Source organism: Hetaerina americana, unplaced genomic scaffold (assembly GCF_022747635.1).
Source record: "Hetaerina americana unplaced genomic scaffold, ioHetAmer1.1.p SCAF_74, whole genome shotgun sequence".
In the NCBI taxonomy this organism is placed as follows: domain Eukaryota; kingdom Metazoa; phylum Arthropoda; class Insecta; order Odonata; family Calopterygidae; genus Hetaerina; species Hetaerina americana.
Genome location: NW_027287361.1, coordinates 1,038,259 through 1,058,659, shown reverse-complemented (window position 1 = coordinate 1,058,659; position 20,401 = coordinate 1,038,259).

Genomic DNA, 20,401 nt, shown 5'->3' with positions numbered 1-20,401 from the left:
GAAAGAGTATCAGGAAAACAAGATCCATCTTTATTACCCAATGTTCACATGAATATCAAACGGAAAATCACATTAAAAAGTTATATTTCGTCAAATCTACTGAATGAATCATACTTTTCGCTAACCTAATTTAATTTTTTACGATTTTCGTGAGTTTTCTTGAAGAATGCTATAAGATTTTAAATCATTTTTATGCCTAAAAAAATGAAATTTTAATTGATCATTGGTAATGAGGTAAAATCACATTTTATTGCTACGAAAAATTCATATAAGTGCAGATACATGGATTAAAAATGCTCATCAATGATAAAGTTGACTGGATAAATTTTCATTATGCAAGAAATTTACAGGAACAGGAATATCACTGCTATTAACTCAGAAATACATAATTCGCACGTAGGGGAGACCAACCGACTCCAAAAGAGATGCAACTTTAAAATTATGAAGTTATTGAGCGAGGGTTTAAGGGTTCGATATTTATATATACATACACCCATGTATATAATTTTATAAACATATATGTATACTCATTATCCTGTAATTATTATTACATTCCTAATCTATTCTATCCTGTACCTATTACTATACTTACTTTTCCAATAACTTTCAATTTATTACTTGAATTTTGTATCAATGAGATATTTCGTATTCTCTTTACTTCATTTTTAAATTTTATTTAAGTAAATGGTGTGACCAGTTACTTGAATTCCTTAATTTCGGTTGCATACATTCTTCAGGTGCTTTTCTTCCCTTCTCTATTTCCTGGAAACTAATGAAAGCTAATAAATAGAAATCTGTCCCTGGCAATTTTTAAAAATTGTGTGAATGTATAGTCAAGCAGTCTTGATGTTTATGCAATAATTGTCCGAATATAAAGAAAAATGGGAAAGGAATTTTTATTTCCATTAGTATATCAGGTAAAAATTTACATAAGTGACACCTTTTTTGTTTTGCTTATGAAAAGTTTACTTTCTCTCCTTTTAAAAAATAAAGTAATTCCGTTTCTTCACAATAATATTTGTTGAAATAATTTCTTGAATTGTTTTTGCATTCAGAGGAGTAGACTATTATCAGTGCCAAATCTGATAAAGGAAATCTGAATTTGATAAAATTACTGTAAAAACGATATTTTATATTCACAGAGCCTTTGATTAAGATATTATTTTATTTTGCCAAAATATGGTGGAGATGATTTGTCACCTCCATTAGCAGAAATTCTGTAACTAAAAGTGCGATATCATATTTATTAAGTATAAAAATTCATTTCATAAGTACGGCATGTGCTCTACATGTGCATATTTGAGACTATTTATATGCCAGCAAATGTTGTCAGTATATTCCGGGTACGTGCAGCCATAAACTAAAATTAAAGTACACATTGGTTTTAACATATAGATTGCCTTTTATATCTGCATATTATGGCCAGTGAATTTACTCATTTTTATATTCACAATTTCGTGTTTACATATGCTAGCTTCATTACACTGGCATGGAATTGCATTAATATAACTTTGCACATAACTTTGGGTCCACAAATGTCTTGAACCCTTTCAGCAATTCCCTGGTGATTCCATCCATTGTTCCCTGGTTCGGTTTCAAACCCATTATTACTATCTTCAATTTAAAAATGGCAAGAAAAATTTACTTTAAAACATTTTCTCGTTCCAATGAAATGGGACCACCTCCGTATTAAAGTAAACATCCCCGTGATGAAATACGTGCGTTACTAGTGGAAATGGCAAGAGATCTTTGATTCCTAAGCTTCTGTTTTTTGTCGCATCGTCTAAATTAGTTGTTAATGTTTATTTTTTCTACCTCTGTAAGAAGCTCTGGCTACAAAGCTATTCTTCGATCACACTGTTACCCTCCAAACCCACCTGCTCGCCAGCGCCTTCGTGAACAATTCATATCACTCATTTAACCCGCGTGTTACGAGGGCTCGAGAGGAGCCATCACTCACTAACATGACCGCAATTTAAGAATGGTCTCGGTTTTCAAAATCATTCAGAATATCCTCCCGTAAAACTAGCACTCCCATCCTCTCTCACCACATGCACCTCCTCCGGAATGTAGTCATGTCGGTACCGGAAGCAAGAGGGGAAGAAAAGAGAAAGAAGGACCGGAAGAATGGGAGAGAGATAGAGAAAAGGATACAAGGGGGAGTCCTGGGGGAAACTCACAGCATCAGGCGTCGTGGGATTAGTACGTCCAGCGGCGCTGCTAGTCGGCTAGGGACTGAAGCGACAGGACCCTTCTTTTTTCCCCCCTCCCCCCTCACTTCCTTCCGTCTTTCCTTCCTTCCATAACACATCCCCTTTCCGCAAACTAAGTCGCAAGATGTTGAGCGTCCGTCTGTGTGTCCCTTTGTGTGTGTGTGTGGGTTTGCAGGCGCGCGCGTGTTGTGTTCTTCCAGACCTCAGAGGTCGTTCCGGTGGGCAGCGGACTGATTGGAAGGGCTGGGGACTGGGACGTGATCGGGGTGCGGAGGTCCTCTCTCCGGGCCGGGGAACGGGAGAGAGGACGTTAAGGTTGGAGGGAAGGGTCGGGAGGGAGGGAGGGAGGTGGTCTACGGGCTGGGACACGGGAAGTGGGAGAGATTTAGGGGGAGAGAAGGGAGGAGATAGGAGGGACTCGGGAAGGTGAGAATGGCGGAGATAGGGAAGGGCTGATGATAAGGGAGGTGGTGAGGAAGACCCGGGTGATTGGAATACCTACCTATATGGTGCTCAGAGAAATCTCGCCTTTGAAGAGTGCGGGTCCAGGCGTGCGACCCGGAAATTATTTTTGGGGTTCCCAACTGTTCCAAGCAAAATAATAATCGTGTTTTTAAAACTTGATCTATTGATCAGTGTTCCCTTAAAGGTAACCGACAGACCATATGCGTGAATGAGAAGATTATTCGAATGTTTGTTTGCGACATATTATTTCTAATGAATCTAACGGATTAGAGTTTAAAAAAGTGGTAGTAGACTATCATTTATTAAATTAATTAAAATAATTGATTAGTTCTGTTTATTGATAACATAAATTGATACATACACCTTTTTTAAATTTTATTTAATATAGTTAGATCCTTATTATGATAGAGTTTTTATTGGAACATACTATTATGTCAATTGAAAGCCAGGGTATTATGCGAAAGATGGGGTTTTCAGGAGGATATGCGAATGACTGAACTTTGGAAAATGCTCTGTACGGTGAATAAACTAAATTATTACGTGTACTTTAAAATAATTAAATAGCAAGTAGTTAAACTTTCAATTGCACATTCAAACACGCATTTACTTTTTAAAGCCATCGAGTCTGTATCATAATAAATTAAACAAGTATTTCCCTGCAAACCGTTTTACAAGAGTTGTTTTTCGAAGGTCTAGAGTAAATACGTACGCATAAAAGGGCATTTGAATGAAGCAAAGGGAATATTTAATACATTTTCTCTTAGATAAACCATGAAAAATAAAACCTATTTATCATTTTGTCCTCATTGTTTGGGGCAAGATGCGAGGGAGTTTCAAATATAATTCTCAATGCCATTATAAAGGTTTGCTTTTATTCCATGATTTCCTCTTTCCTGTGTAGCTGAATAATTCACATGTGTTCTTAATCCCTTATAAGCCTATTATCTCCGTGATGGTCCGGTGAATGTTATCTATAACGAGAATTCCAATTTATCTCATCGGTTGAAAATTTTCAAATCGATATAAACCTAACCTGCTCACGCGTATGGGGAGAAGGCCTTAATTCAGCTAGTAGATAAGGGTGAAAAATGTTCTAAAAGGTTGTTAAAGTAAAAGGATAAAACTTATAATTTTCATGCATGGTGAAAACTTCCACCGAAAGAATGATATAGTACACATGATTATAGTCAATTTTTTCAGGAGATTAATTTTCCACGGATTCTTAAAATGGCGGGGCTGCCAAAACGAGATAAGATCATATGAAAATAAATATTTATAATATTACCAGAAAAATTCAGAGAAGCATGAATAAACTCCGCATGTCATGAAGAATGATGAACATGTCAATATCTCTATTACAAATTCCAAAGAAACTGCGGGAGGTGCCGCAACAGTGACTTTTAGCGGAGTCATCCGCTAATATGCATTTCAATGCAACAATTTTAGAGGGTAATAAAAATCATTCACCATGGCATTCTCATCACAAATAGGAGTTTAGGTGTCTCTCAGCAGTGAACGAAAAATCATTGAAGGGGTACCAGCAAGCTTAAGCTGAAGTTGTCAAGACTTTTAATGCTTTTTACTCTTTATCATCCACTATTTTTTAATCATTGTTAGTCCACGTGCGTCCTAAAAGCATACTGCCGTAAGAACTTGCTGTCAATATTGCCCCTTTTGTTTGGCAAAGTGTGGTAAACAATTTGCGTGTATTAAAAATTACCTCTTTATTCCCAAAATTTGGCCATTGTCATGTAGAATATCGCCGTGTGTTCAATAAGGGGTTATCAGTACCAATATCCTTCTTAACTACGAGTATTTCCTTCATCGCATAAACTTTAGCCGTTGAAAAAAAGAAGCTTTTTCTCCACATGAATGTCGACTCACAAGGACGAAATGTTTTCATAGGGGAAATATTTGGTCGTATACTAAACGTGCGGTCTTGACTTTTACCCGTGAAGCGAATATTTCGCCCCAAAAGTTAAGGGTCAAGGGCTACCCGCTCTCCATTTTGCCATCTCTGAATTTGATGTGCAATTGCGACCCCTCGCGGGAAATGAGATAAGGTCTGCAAGAGACGACCTTTGGTCATTTCGAGTGGCTCCCACTTCTCCGCTCCTAGGGGGTATTGTCACCTTGCCGCGTGGAAGGCTGGGAACTCATTGCTGCACTGGTACGAAATTTAAAGCAAACGGAACCCAAAATGTGGCGTCGTTCGCTCCAAGTGTCAGTAGAGGAAGTGGCGCGCGGCTTATGGGACGTGGAGATGGGAGGCGTGAGTTCTGGCCAGCATTCCATTTCAGAGAATGCATCGGAACTAGTTCTGGATTATTACCCTCAGCTTTGGTCGAAAAGATAAATATCCATTTGAGTTATAAAAGAGGCATAACGCAATGCTTTACGGTTATTAATTTTTTCGTCACATTCTATTTTCTGATGAAATATTTTTTAAATTAAACAATATACTTGTAGGTCTTTTATCGATTTATTTTCGCTACATGTTTATGTATCGATTGATTTTTTTCGTTTTGTTTTAGAATTATGTTTTTAGGCACTTGGTTACCGTAAAATTATTATTAAATATGTTTTGCATTGAAAATATCATTTCACTGAGGAAAAGGGTCAGTGCATTCACGCATAACAGCAACAATTCCAGCGCTATGGTAAAGAAATTAGGCCAACGACTGTCTCTACGATAAATTAATTGATTAATATTTGATTAATGAATGATAGCTTGTCTTAGATTGTAAAAATTTATAAAAATGTTGCATGATTCGGTGAGCTATTGTTAATAATTTTTATGAATGTCGGAAAAGCAAAATACTGCCATATACCAACACCACATTTTATGAATTACATAGGGCTACACTTCAACTGGTATGTGCGTAATTCATAATATTTTGGTTCAAATCTAGGCGCTCTGGTAAAAAAGCAGCCTCGATAGCCGAGAGATTAGCTGGTGAATATTGAAAAGTGAATGGCATTTGCTTTTGAAGATGGTTTAGCTGGCTGATGTATCTTAAAAATAATATATTTTATGAAATGAATGAAAGATTTTAATAGTAGTAGTTTGTCACGTTTAGCGTCTGAATCAAAGATACCAACCATGAGGACGGAACATTTTTTTCTTGTGGTTTATCATTTTGAGATGAAAATTCACCCAGAAACCACGAGCCGATTCACTGGCTTTTTTTTAAATACTCTTCAACAATGTAAAGGATTATTAAGCTTAGAAAGGCCTACCAAAGGTTATCTCCCACCACAGTTACAGTTACGTGGTGCAACCCGAGAAGCATTCGAAAATCCTACTGAGTAAATGAGCCAAGTATCCTCACCTCTTTGTTTATGCTTCGGACTTGCGCGCAGAGGTAACTTGAGCACACTCTGCGTCCGCTGTGGATTGAAATGTGACCAGTATCCTGTTGCAACAAGAAGCTTTTTGAGTACAAAATTCTTCCGGCACTTCCGAACGTGGTTTACAGCAAAAGTGTGTCTTAGAATGGAGTAAATAAAACGATAGTTTGTAACCGAATCACAACTTTCAGATCAATCGCTTTGATAAAGGTAGCAATTTTACGGTGATTAAAAATAATTGGTTTTCAAAGAACTTACTAATAAACAAAAAGTTTGTAAAAAATTTCTGGCTAAAAAAAAGAAGATTTTTTCACTTTAAAATTGACGCATTTTAATTACAGTTTTCTCATCCTCCTCATAATGGATAACATATTTTCATGCTATTTCATCTAATTTTGTTTTCATGTATGCATGCTAATAGTAGTAGTTTTTAGGGGAGGCGACCGACAGCTGAGGTCACTTGTGCCATTAGAAATCGACAGGATAGGATGAAGAATGGAGAGAAACCTGGCATCGGCATTAGCCTACACTTAACGAAGGCGCCAAGGGGTGCGCAGCTTAACGTCCCATCTGGCGGACGTTGTACTCAATTCAAAGTGCAATCCACAAAGCACCTCAAGTAAAGATCGGGATCCCAATGAAAAATATCTGCCGCCCGAGAACCCGCGCCCTCTGGGTTGGAATCCAGTACGTTAGCCACCGCACCATCCCGATTACGTTGTATGCATCCTTATCCGCTAGTTAGACCATTATATTCAAATATGAACTGGAACTGGTATACAATACATGGCGTAAGATTTTATTTAGGGCTACTTCTATATATTTTATAGAGGGCTACTTCTTTCATTTTGAATTATTGTAAAATTTTTTGGTTTAAAACATACCTTATTTATGAGCCTTTAAGATAACTTATTTTTTAAAGATTTAATACATTTTACAAAAATATCAGAACAAGCATACCCGAAAAAAGCTATTACCCTACTCTAATTGTGTTTAGGAAAAAAATCAAAAGAGCACGTTAGAAAAATAGGTGTCCCAGTACCACTTCACCTCTTCTATACAACGCTAGTGCGACACTTGGCAATGAGAAATAACCTTATAAAGGTGCGTAGTGATAAACTTTTGGAAAAAGAGCAATTCCCTCCCAAACGCCTTCTGCATTGGGAACACTGAAATAGAATTTGTAGACTCAGTTAAATGCCCGGGTGTTACCTAGGTAGCTAGCTAGCAGATCTAGTCTCTTTCACCCCTCCTTTCCCTCTTCTCTCTTCACCCCTTCCCCTTTCTTTACTCTGTCCAATCCCTCCCACCTTATTCTGTCTTCTCGTACAGCTCAAGGGTCCACACTCCTTCCCTTTTGTCTCTCCCTATCTCTCTCCCTCTTTCTCCTTCTTTCTCCCTTTCTCTCCCTCTCTCTCCCTTTCTCTCCCTCTCTCTCCCTTTCACCCCCTCTCTCTCTCCCCCTCTCTCTCTCCCCCTCTCTCTCTCCCCCTCTCTCTCTCCCCCCCTTCTCTCCCCCTCTCTCTCTCCCCCTCTCTCTCTCTCCCCCTCTCTCTCTCCCCCCCTCTCTCTCCCCCTCTCTCTCTTTCTCCCTCTCTCTCCCCCTCTCTCTCTCCCCCTCTCTCTCTCCCCCTCTCTCTTTCCCCCTCTCTCTCTCTCCCCCTCTCTCTCTCTCCCCCTCTCTCTCTCCCCCTCTCTCTCTCCCCCTCTCTCTCTCCCCCTCTCTCTCTCTCCCCCTGTCTCTCTCCGCCTCTCTCTCCGCCTCTCTCTCTTTCTCCCTCTCTCTCCCTCTCTATCCCTCGCACGCTCACTCTCGGGATAAAGGCCTCGATGCAAAGCCATCGTAATGGGTCTCCCGAGGATTCTCTACCTCTCTTGCGGTGGGGGAGAAAGAGCAATGAGATTAGGCTGTGAGGGTGAAGGGGTGGGGTACATGGTTTGAGGAGGGAGAGAGTGAGACAGCTTTTTAGGGTGAGTGGGGGTAAAAGTGAGACCGTGGGTGGAGGTTGCGCGTGAGGCAATAAATGAGCGGTGGGAGAAATGGGAAAAAAGAAGAAGAATGAACGGAAAATTAGGATACGGGATGACTAGAAAGTCGAAATGGGTAGGGAGAGCGGTTAAAAATAATCAGGGGTGTATAGAAAAATTAATTAATATAGTGCGGCAAGATTGAAACTAGGAAGTTACTCCCATTCCATCTATCCCCTTTTTTGCACAGGCATATGATTTAAATGGTACGTTAAGAGATGTAGAAGTAGAAAACTTTGAATAAAACATCAGGAAAACGCTGTAAATGAAACATGGTATTATAAAAAAAATAAAACATGTCAATTACACCACCGAGGCAATAATGTAAAGTTAAAAGGCAAAAATATTACTACCAATTTATCATTTTAGGAGAGAAACATAAAGATACGAGGAGAAACCCTCCTAGTTAAAATTTGTAAAGAGCAAATGAAGAGAATTTTTTTATTTTAACATAATCGCACTGCAACAAAAGGTGGACGGTATTCAAGTATTTTGACTTGTATTCAATTGTAATGACACCATAATTTCCAAACCAAAAAAAGAGCGTTCAAGCCAAAATAATGCCACAATAATTTTTGGGGGTATTTTCAATCCCGTTCAATTGCTTAGAAAATTACATTGACACTAGAGCCAACCATGTTACAAATCACAGGAATTAATTACATTTATTGGCAGTAAACTGCCCTGAAATGAGCACTATGCAGATCAAAGTGGAGAAATTAGTAAAAGCAAACTTTTGCTTAAGTAAGAGATGCAATAAATTTAGGAAATACCATTAGAGCATTGCAAGCATTTGTAATGAAAACATACCATGAAGCATTTCTCTATTCTTCAAATACCTCTCATTTCCTGGGAATGGCTTCCGTGAACGGCTATCTTTATCACTTTAGAAAGATTGCAGATTCATAAGTATAACTTTTATACATTTGCGCGGTCTCTTATTTTTTATTGAGTTAAATTATTCAGAATTAAAACACACTAAAGATTACTTAACAAGTTACTTAAGGGCACGATACTTAATTTCCAAATCTAGTTTTTCATTCAGAATTTTCATAAATTCTATCGTTTGAACAAATCTCGTAGAAAACGACGAAAAAATAGATATGGGCACTGTTTTTATGATAATCTATAATTAAATGATAATATTTTGCAAAAAAATGCGTCACACTAGAAAGAGATAACTTGCTTCTCTTTCGTCTAAACTTGCAAAAATACTTCACATAGATTCGCCCTGTATGTTCATCCATGATGGAACTATATGACCGTTTTGACTAACTGTTAAAAGCAACGTATATTTTGAGGCAAACAGAGTTGGTGGGGGATTTCAAAAAATGTATTTATCCAATTTTTTTCATAAAGAAAAACTCCGATAATTATGGATGATTTTTTTGTTCGTCCATAAAATCTATGAACATTTTCATAAATTTCAATGATATTATTGGCTTACAAAATTCTAGCATTTAACTAGGTCCGGGTATTTACGGAATACTTTCGAAGATAAATAAATACAATCCCACATTATCTAATGGATGTGCAAGAATTATACCAATCAATTCCATTCGTCTCGTTGTTTAAGGAACTCCTGTTTGAATGTAGGGCAAGTTCAATTATTTCTTCGCAGAAAATTTGAACATGAACGTAAACTATAACTGATTATGCGTATGCTGTGGCTGCAGTTCTTCCTGCATTTTCAATGTTTATGCCAATTTATCGATTTTTTCTTTGTAAGAGAAATACACATAACAATTCAAAAATGATGAAATGTATGATTTTTTAAATTTTTTTCCGTAATCCACATGAGGTGATATTTGTAAAAGTTTTAAAAATTTCTTTCTTGTATTTGAAAATTTTTAATTTCTAAAATATTTGTACTTAATCTCGTGAATTTTACAGAGGTAAATTATTGCGCATCACAAATTTTTCGTCTCATATAGTAAGGTACTAAAATTTATGGTACTCCCAATCACCCAATACACCTCGATTTTTCTTTCCATTTATTAATGTTTTTTGCTAACTTCATTAGTCTGTTTCTAGTCCACACTTAATAGATATTTTTACCAGGAATATTAGCTTCACCAGCCATGTCCCATTTATGTAACTGCCAATGACTTAATTATGTCTATCGAAAATTAAATGTGCTTAGGCTTTATTGTCAACATACTGACGCCAAGCAAAATTTTAAAGATATTGAACTATACGAGAGTACTAATACTTGTAGAATATTATTATTTTGTAGGCAACCGTTTTAGGTAAGTCTTGGATAGATTCAAAGATTAATCGCCGCTGAAATTCTTAGTTTCGCTTAACAACCTGATTCCTTGCTCAAAAATGAATTATTCAGTACATTAATATGTATATTAGGTCAATAAAGGATGTAGCATTTCAAAATATACGGTTATAATCTTAATTTTACTTTTAATGATTCTTAATGCAGCACGTTTTTGAGAATTTAACTATAATTATCAGTTTTGGTGCTCCAACTAATACTACATCTCTAAATGTGCAATTTTCTTATGCTTTAAAATGATTACGCTCTGAATTATTTCCTTGCCCAGTTAATTTGACCATGTTTTTTTATAATCTAAGAGTCATTGGCCACGAAAAAAATCAACCTCCAAGGATTTTAATTCCTTCTCCCCATCCAATTCACGTTTTATCCAATTCTCATTGTATCCGCTCAGTGAGCGGGATTTAGGTGAGCTCGCTGAGGGGAGTAGGATAGGTAAGGTTTTATTACATGTTGGGTGGGGAAGGAAACCGAAAAGTGGAAACGTAAGGAAAAATTCATTTCGGGGCATGGGGAAGAAAAATATAAAGCGAGATTGGAAAGTGATGGGGAGAGGAACCGCGGAGAGCAAATTGAGGGAAGCAGGAGTGAATGATAGTCGCGGTCTTGGGATCGTGCGGATGGGACGGCGGAGATGGTGCGGGAGATATTGAGAGGGGAGAGACATAAGGTTTAAGTAGGAGACGGCGCGAGCGGGATAGGATGGGATGTAGCAACTGAGAGGAGGGAGAGAGGGTGGAAGACGTGGGGTGGGGAGAGAGGGGAGGGGTGGAAGAGGTGGAGGGATCTACGGAGACGGGGAGGAGGAAGAGGGAGTGGGTAGCTGAGAAGTTGGTAGACCTGAATCTCACAGACGTGTAATGGAGATTAGACCCATTATCCCCTACTCCCTCTCTCGGCTACGCGGGCCGGTCCCTTGATTCGGGAAATTGCCACGCCCCCCCCTCGCCCTTCCACCGCCCTTGCCTTTTCATCTGCGGTCACATACTAGACTACCAATGCGCACGACTCCAAAGCCATCCACCCCTCTCTCCCTGCTGCCCTCTCTTCAACCCAGCCGCCCGCGGTGAGGCAACAATGCCTCCACACATCCTCCTCCCCCATCGCTCTCCCTTCTCTAACCCTCCTCTTTCGCTTCCGTTTTCCCATCAGCCCTCCCTCATCTTCCTCATCCTTTCCTCCTCATCTTCCCTACCAGCCAACGCTCTCTTCCCTCAGCTCCACCTCATTCGTGAAGAGGCCGTGACGGCATGAGGATCCATCGACGAGACTTTTTAACGACACCTTAAAAATGTTTGTCTCGCTAAAAAATGCAGCGCGCGGATGGCTCTGTTTTTGTTTTCGCTCTCGGATGGGCTGCCACCGTCTTTTCGTCTAGTTGCTGGCTAGGTGATGGTCGAGTGCCGCGTTAGTGAAACTAAAAATGGTGCTGTAATTTAATCCGATGACATTAAACGCAGTTGTTTATCCACTGGTACAGTATGACTGATTTTATCGATGCAACTGATTGCTTGCGTATTTTTATTGCACCGTCGTATGAAATTGGTGGTCGTTTTTAACAAGAGTACTTCTCGTAATTTGCGGAGGGAATGAAAACCCACTTCTGTTGAGTGGTAAAATCGGTTACTCAGAAAAATGCATGCGTTGTATAACTGTGCATTTTGTGGCAGTATTTTATATGTGAAACAAACTTGGTCAGCGGGCAAAAAATTAGCGCCAGCCGGCACTCAATTTGTATATCATCCAACATCTCTTTTTGCACTGCGGGTTGTGTATTTGGGAGGATTTTAATTTAGCGTACAACATTTTATTTCAAAAGATCCTTAATTTTTATTCTAAGTATTTTAAATTTTACTTCGATGTACGAAAGAATTGCGTTAATATAGGTACAAGGATAACTCCTTAAAAATCAAATAAATAGTTCAGTCAATGTATCAATTTTTATTTATTGCGTAATTGAGAACTCATGGGGAAAAATTTTCATTTAAAAGGCTACGTGTACGGTATATCACGTCCTTGTAATGAGAAGATGCTACTTTGTACCAGCATGTTGATATCCATGCCGTGTTAAAAAAATATTATGCTAGGTTTAAAAACCTTGTGTTTATTTTAGTAGATGCCGGTTATAGACCAAATTCGAATATAATTGCCGTAGTGTATATGAACATGAGAAAAATGGGAAGTCTTTTAATGTTTATAGAAAACTTCATTATATCAATTTCAATTTCATCCTGAAAATTGAATAAAGTGACAATAATTGAGGACTGTTGGGTATTTACTTTACATTAGGAGGAGATTCACAATGCCTGGCCCCTATCCCTCCAACGGTCTTGCAATCTCAGTTTAGATTTGGAATATAGTGAGGAAAACGTGATACCAATAGAGTAACCATCTAAAGATAGGAATTTCGTTTCCATTTGACAGTAGATAAGTGAAAGCAAATTTTGAAGAATTGTAAAACATACAATATCGCTTCAGGGTTAGGAGACCGATTCTGAACCTCTACATCTAGACAATATCCCGCAAGCCGCCGTATGGTCGTGTAGCGGACGATGTTAAAGCACCGGTTTTTCATGCATGAATTACACTTATACATCAATATATACAATATATGTGCACACATACACAACCTTACGCTTACCCGCATACATTACTCTACATTAATACGACGGCACAAGGAGGACAGGGACATTAGAAAACTTTGTCCAATATGACTAATGCTTTTTAACTTATATACTGAGGCAATATCAAGTTTATTATGAATGTGATATTTTTTAAGAAATAAATTGGAAAAGGTCATCTATACATTTAGGTATGGCTGTAGTTAACGAAATTTGAGTCATCTAGGTAAAAGGAATATTAATGTTATTGTTGAGTATGTGAGAGGACCAATAAGATTTATATTGGATAGAAGTTAACAAAAAAAGACGAAAGAATTGAGATTCTGAAGTAGTAGGAAAGTTGATTCAAACAATAATTTCATTTATGAGGAAAGAACTAGATTCGGTGGAGTACTTTACCGATTTTGAAATATCTCTGGAAAAAATAGTGTACAATGAGCAACATCAGAAAAATAGTTTGATATAGAAAGTATTTGCAGAGGGTAGGGAGGTGGGAAAAAGAAACAAGTACAGCAGAAATAAAATATTAATAAAAACTACAGACATGGAGAGGTGGTCTGCCTGGATTCGAAGCCATGTCTCTTGAGGTTAGAGGAAAAACATAGATTAAAAACTTTTGAGAGGCTGCGTGTGTAATAAGGGAGGAAATGTTTCGAAAAAAGCGGGAGATAGACAAGGATATTTTACGTTCAGTCAGGGAAGAGAGGAAGTTGCTATGTAAAATTCAGCGATAGTAGAAAAAAATACGTTAATGAAATAGATAGATCGAAGAAAATATACTTGGGCGTTAACTGTGTTTACGGCCTTGATCATGGGTTAAAGTTGGGTAAGTGAGAAAATAAAAAGAAAAATAAATAAAATAAAACAAAAGCCTTCCTCGTAGACATGAAAGTAGACAGGATGTGCAAAGTGATGTAGAAGGCATTAATACTAAAACTAGAGTAAAATGAATTAATTTAAGGACCATTTGAAACCTAACTGTAATAAGTCAACTAGCATTATTAATGATCGTCTGAACGATGGTGTGAATTTTTCTTTGATCCTCTTCTGATGAGTGTGATCCATAAAGTTCATTAATTCCTACTCGCCAGTTAAGAATCGATTTTAAATCCAAATCTTTACACTATCCGGTAATACTTTTATAAGACAAGATAGATGCCTGGCATTGAATGTACTTTTAAATTCTTTAACTTTGTCTCCAGTAATTTAAATTAAATTACTACTAACTTAGGAACTCGTCTTCTTTAGGGAGGTTATTCTGGTTATCGCCCGTTAAAATTATTTGTGACACGTCAGATATTGGCTTTCTCATATCACTCATTTCATCAAGTACTATTATCGGTGAGATTAGGTTGCCCAAGTACAATGAATGGCTCCCTTATTAGCTGTATTAAATTATTTTTTTATAATTTCGATGCGATTGAACTCGGAATTATTTACTTTTAATAGCAAACCACACTATCCCTTTCCTCATGGTAGAAAATGTTACGCCGATAATAATCCACAGATGAAAATGCACGCGTTTACCACATTACCATATGTGGTGGCCTCTCATGAGGTTGGTAGTTGAAGCCGAGCGTTCACGATAGATTTGGATATTCCATTTGATGAGGATGCCGCACATGGAAGTTCTCGTGAAAAGGTTCGCGTGAGGTATAATGTGTGGCGAAACGCTGTTGAATTGGGTAACGCTGGCGACACAAATGTAGACCGGGGGGACCATTCAAGTGTTTAAAGCGGGGACGGAATGAAGATGAGTGGAGGCGAGTAGTGAGGAAAAGATAGTTTCGGCGGGAGGGACCGGCGGAGTGCGTGGCCCTCGCCCCTTTGCTCAACCCCTCCTTCTCCCCCCCCCATCTTCCCCACCCTCTATCCCTCTTCGTTTTTCACTTTCGACTAGGAAGCGCACGATGTCTTAGTTTCACGGCTTACCGGATCCCAGGGATGCAATATGCATGCCCACCGCATGAATAACGAAACGGAGATACAGAGCCGTCCCTCCCTCCGCCACTCGGCTCTCTCACACTCCACGTTTCCCCCCCCCCTCTCTTGCCGCGGGTCGACTCTTTAAGTGGGGAGGGGGTTTGAGGTTCGAGGTCGCCAGGAAGGAGGAGGCAGGGCATCGAGTAGCAGAAGGGTGGGAGATAAAAAAATAAAGTTGCGCGCACCTCACACCCCCATCCAAAATAAAGGGTTGAGGGAAGGCGGGAAGGAAGGTTGAGTGAAAGGAGGAGGGTGAGGGGGAGGAGACGAGGATTCAGAGAGTAAAAGGGTGGAGAGATCTAGAAGTGGTACCGCGTGAATTGTGCATCAGATCTAAAAGAGCAATGGCGAAATATGTAAGGAAAAAAAGTTGGAACAAAGGAAGTTTGCGTTGGAGGAAGAAAAATGAGAGCCAAGAAGGTGGTTCCAGGATTTGTTAAGGAATTGAGTGGCGTTAAGTGTAGCCATGAATCCGATAAGTAAACGGAACCGTCTCCATGTCTTCTCTTGTATTTCAGTCTTCTATTTTCCGAATTAATTTCTTCTCACTGTCTTCTCCTCCTTCCTTCCTCCTGTTACTCTGTCAAAGTGTAAGACTATTCTTAAAATTTCACGCTGACACACATGCCTAGAATTTCATTATCAATATTAGATTTTCATCTTGGGCCTGTCAAAATAAGCCCCTGCTAAAGGTAGCATGAATTTAAAGGTTAGGGCAATGACTGTTCTCTATATGTTGGCATTACCCGGAATAATTATATTCACGATTTTGGTTACCTAAATGGCATCGTAGATAAAATGTGAAATACACTGATATGACGATTCAGATATATCATTTCTAGATAAATAAATTATAATGGGGGTTGGGATAGTGCGGTGACTAACCTACTGGCATCCCACCTAGAGGGCCCGAATCCCGGCGGCGGCAGATATTTTTCCGTAGTGTCCCGATCCTTACATAAGTATGCCGTCCGTCGGATGGGATGATAAGCTGAGGAACCCTTGTCACCTTCGTTAAGAGCAAGCTAATGCCGACGTCGGGTTTCTCTTTATCCCTTCCTGTCCATCCCTAATGGTGTAAATGACCTCAGCTGTCGGTCGCCTCCGCTAAAACTATAATGAATAAAATCTGATGTGTCTCTTTAATATATATTATCTTATGAATACGTGAAGTTTTCTCGGAATGTATTCTGATTTCCAAGTAAATTGCCTCGCATCTTACTCATAAACACATCCATCCTGTCTCATCTTTATTTAGCAATTAGTTGCATTTTTAATGGGCCTCTAGGAATATCTTCCATGGTCTACCACGCATTGTATTTTTATCCACGCTAAAATACTAAATGTATCCTCCCAAAAAGAAAGCTCAATTTTTGCGCGATCTATTGCTCATTTGAAACGATTATTTATTTTTATTTTTTTTGTTTATCTTTTTCATTTATATTTCACGCAATCCTTTTATTAACAAGAACTCGTTTTTATTTGTTAATTTTAATCATTCAGTTTTCATGTATTTTGGGCTTGAACTGGCACCATTACATAATTTTAGTATCATGTTGCTCACCTTAATTTCTAAATATTTCTGATTATTATTAATTTAAATCGCATTTAAATTTAAGATAAACTAGTTACCGAAGTATAAATCTTAATTTGAGTAAAATATCTTTCGTTTTAAAAAGAGGAGTAGAATCCTTTTCATTTTCAGATTAAGGATAGTTAGGACTTTTGGCAAAGTGTTCGAGTTGAGAAAAGTTAATGTTGAGCCTGAAGTCTATGTAATCCCAGCCTAACGTCACGCGCCTCACCGTTATATCCAACCTGAGGGCTGGGGTATTCCTCTTGAAATGTCCCAAGGAGAGGTGCAGTTATTAGCTAGGGCGACTGGCAGATGAAGTTATTTGTTGCATTATGGATAGGGGATAAATTAGTTATGGTAGGATTTTAGGGTGCGAGGTAAGGGCAGGTAGAGAGAAACCCATCGTAGAACATTAGCTCACTCCTAACGAAAGGCGCCAAGAGGCATACAGTTTACGTTTCATCCGGCGAACTGGGTACTTCACTTAAAGTGCTCTCCACAAACACGAAGCAGAACGCCATCGATAAAACCTCCTCCATCGGGGTTCGAATTAGGATACTAAGCTTGGGATACCAGTACTCTACGAACCTTTCCAATCCGATCTTCTACTTTGGAAGCGCACCTACGAATTGACCCTACACACACCTTGACCGAATACAGAATCAAACTCATGCAATATAGCAAGAGTCTTCTGTTCCTCTTAAACTTGATTAAAATACCATGAAGATAATGTTAATGAATTACTTAAAGATGGATAAAAAGACTCTGTTTTATAAAAATAACAACGAGCGTACGGGAAATGTCACAAATTTATTAGGAGAAACAAGTACCTAATAATAGATTTCATATGATTTAAAGGTGAAATTCACACAATGCAGTACCGACCAAAATCTTATTTGTTATGGCATCACATACTCTGTTTGCATGATTAGGCTTCTGTCACATAGTAAAGGAATTATATTGATAAATTACTTTTTCGCGATAACCTCCAGTCAAATACGCAACTGCTCCCTAAATAATTCAAACAAACAATAAGCCACAGCAAAATTCTCATTTTAGCGCATTGAATGTTACATTTTCATATTATTCAAATAATTGATAATACGAGTATACTCTGACTAATAAAGAACGCCATCTGGTTTCCTGTTCAGTTATTAACCATTTGGTCGCATACTTTAGGGCCATGTTATTGACTTCAGAGTTGTCAGTAAGTATAGTATACCCTTTTGGCAGCGTAATTTTAGAGTGCTTCTTACTTACTACCTTGTAGCAGGGGGATAAGATCTATAGCCCTATGAAAGTCAGAAACATGACATGAAAGGAATATAATTATGATTCATATGAATGACAGTAAACTCTCTACTTCTCAGTTATCACCACACTAAATACTCTTTTGAAACCAGTCCTCTTTCCAGTTATTCAATATTCTGATGTTGAATGACGCGTGCATACTTTTTAATGATAAATAAAATTGAATGTATCTCAAAAATACATACATATGTTGCCCCATACCTTTTGCATTGCCCGTTCATCTTGTAGAACATCTTTAGAGAAGAAGCTGCGAATAGAAATCCAAAAAAGTCAGAGAAAGAAAATGGAGGAAGTATTGATGAAGCGCATTTGTATGTTTAAGACCGTGATTGAAGAGAGAGCGTAGGAAACCAGGGTTGAGAAAAGGTGAAAGCGGGTTTTATGTATTTGTGGAATAAAGGTAGGCAGAGTTTCCAAAGAAATGAAGGTAGAAATAGGAAGTTCCCACAGTACATAGATATGAGAAGTTGTTAACGCCCTCTTCTAAGAGTACCGGTGCGGCTGATAGATGTGGATGTACGCCTGTAGAACGCCTTACCATTCACCTTTCCCAGCTCCTCCAGTCCCCCCTTTCCATTTCACACTCTATTTCTTTTTTTTCTCCCTCCTCAGCAACTCTCTCTCCTTTCAGTCGGCTCCATCCTGTTCTTCCTGCTGCACGCCCCGCTTTCAAAACCCTCCTTACCCTCTCCCCTGCCCTACCCCATACCTTGTCTCCTCTCCCACTCACCATCCTTTCTCTTATTTCTAACCACCCCTACCCAATCCTCTTCCTAACCCACGTTATCCTTAAGCTAAAATTCCTTCCCCGCCACCCTATTAATCTTGGAATAGTTGAGCGCTACACCGCTATGGGCTCTTTGTGAAAGTTGCTACGTTATTCGTCGAGCTCGTGCCCCTGAAATTCGCTTTTTTCTTAAATATTTACGTTCTTTCCCTGAGATGTGGTGGAAGGAAAAAAAAGAGTAGTTAAAAAGCGAATATCGGTTGTATTTCAATGCGCATATGTGTCGTATCGCGATGAATATTTTATCCGAACAATCTTAAGAAGTTCCACCACCTCTTGAGTGAAGAGACTCGTAGCTCGTGCTGGATAAATAGTTAAATCCTTGAGGCACGGTTCAGGATAAACGAATGGAGAAAAATTATGAATTTTCCTGAGGGTTTGATTCGTCTTGGGCCTTTGACGGTGTATGATGTAACAAGTATCTTATCCACTATACAACTTCAAACAATCACGATGCTTAGAAATTGATATTTTATTACATAATTAATTATTGACTGAATTCGAGTCAGTATATTTCAATTTTCTTGCATTTAAATTTCTTTTATAATAAATGCATGAATTGAAATTCAACATATAGGTCTATGCATAATCGTTTACCGCAATAGACACGGTAAGTTTCTTCCATCTATCCAGATGTACAGAAGTCGCCATCCATCTTCCTATAGCGGAGAGCACAGATTACGAGAGACCATTACCTTAGTAATCACCGCGAAGGTTGTTTTGGTACAAATAATAATTTCAGATGAAATCAGTTATCATACGAGTACTCCTTCAAAACACTTTTCAGGGCTTCAATACTACATTTTAAAATGGGTTTGGCAAAAAAATCCGGTTTTTAAATATATTACGATTAAAATAATAGCAGATATGATATCTATGTATTGTGATTAATTTGTTGCGTATTACGGTTCCGTAGTTAAAAACGTTTATCATTGTTAAAATAAATCCATAATTAGTATTATATTTCATTACCAGGATATATGTATTAAATGAAATACGATATATTTTCATTGTTACTATTGCATATTTATTACTAACTCATAATCCTTAACTTATAGCCAAATTATTGTTGAACAATGAAACTTGGTTGTACTGAACTATAAAAATTAGAGCCTACAGATGGATCGACTCCATATTTTTTGCTTTTATTTTGGCAAATATATTAATCAGTTTAAATTGTAGTTAAATATCCACTTCTTAAAGCGACAAAATTAATTTTAAAATACTTAATCAAGGAGTTACCGTCATTCAGATATAAAGAAATGATTTAACATTAACCAAAGCGGGAATAAGGTCCAGAATCATAGTTTTTTTTCATATTTATAATGAAATTGGTGTTATATTCAGTATAATTATTTGATAAGGTGTTGTTTCTATTCATAAATACATACATTATTGCTTAACATTGAAAAATAAATAAAAAACACCGAAAAAGACATATTTCAGTGTACCAACAATTTTAGAAGTTAGATACACCCAGTGTAAATGGTTTTTCCTTTATTATTAAATGGAAAGCAAATTGGGAATTACTTTTGATTGTTTAAAGTCACCTCACATTGCCTCACAAGATCTTTGCTATTGCAAAATTTGTTCCCCAAAGACCTTTCAAGTACTTTTATCGGAAAATGGTTTTGAGCGGACGTCTGGATCTCGATAGAGATTTTTGAAGGTGCAAAATCAGGAACATAGACGAAGAACACAGACATTATGCTCTCCTCGGTTCCTTATAGTCTTCAATAAACTCACGGGTCATGGAGTTAACCTGCTGAAAAATGTTTC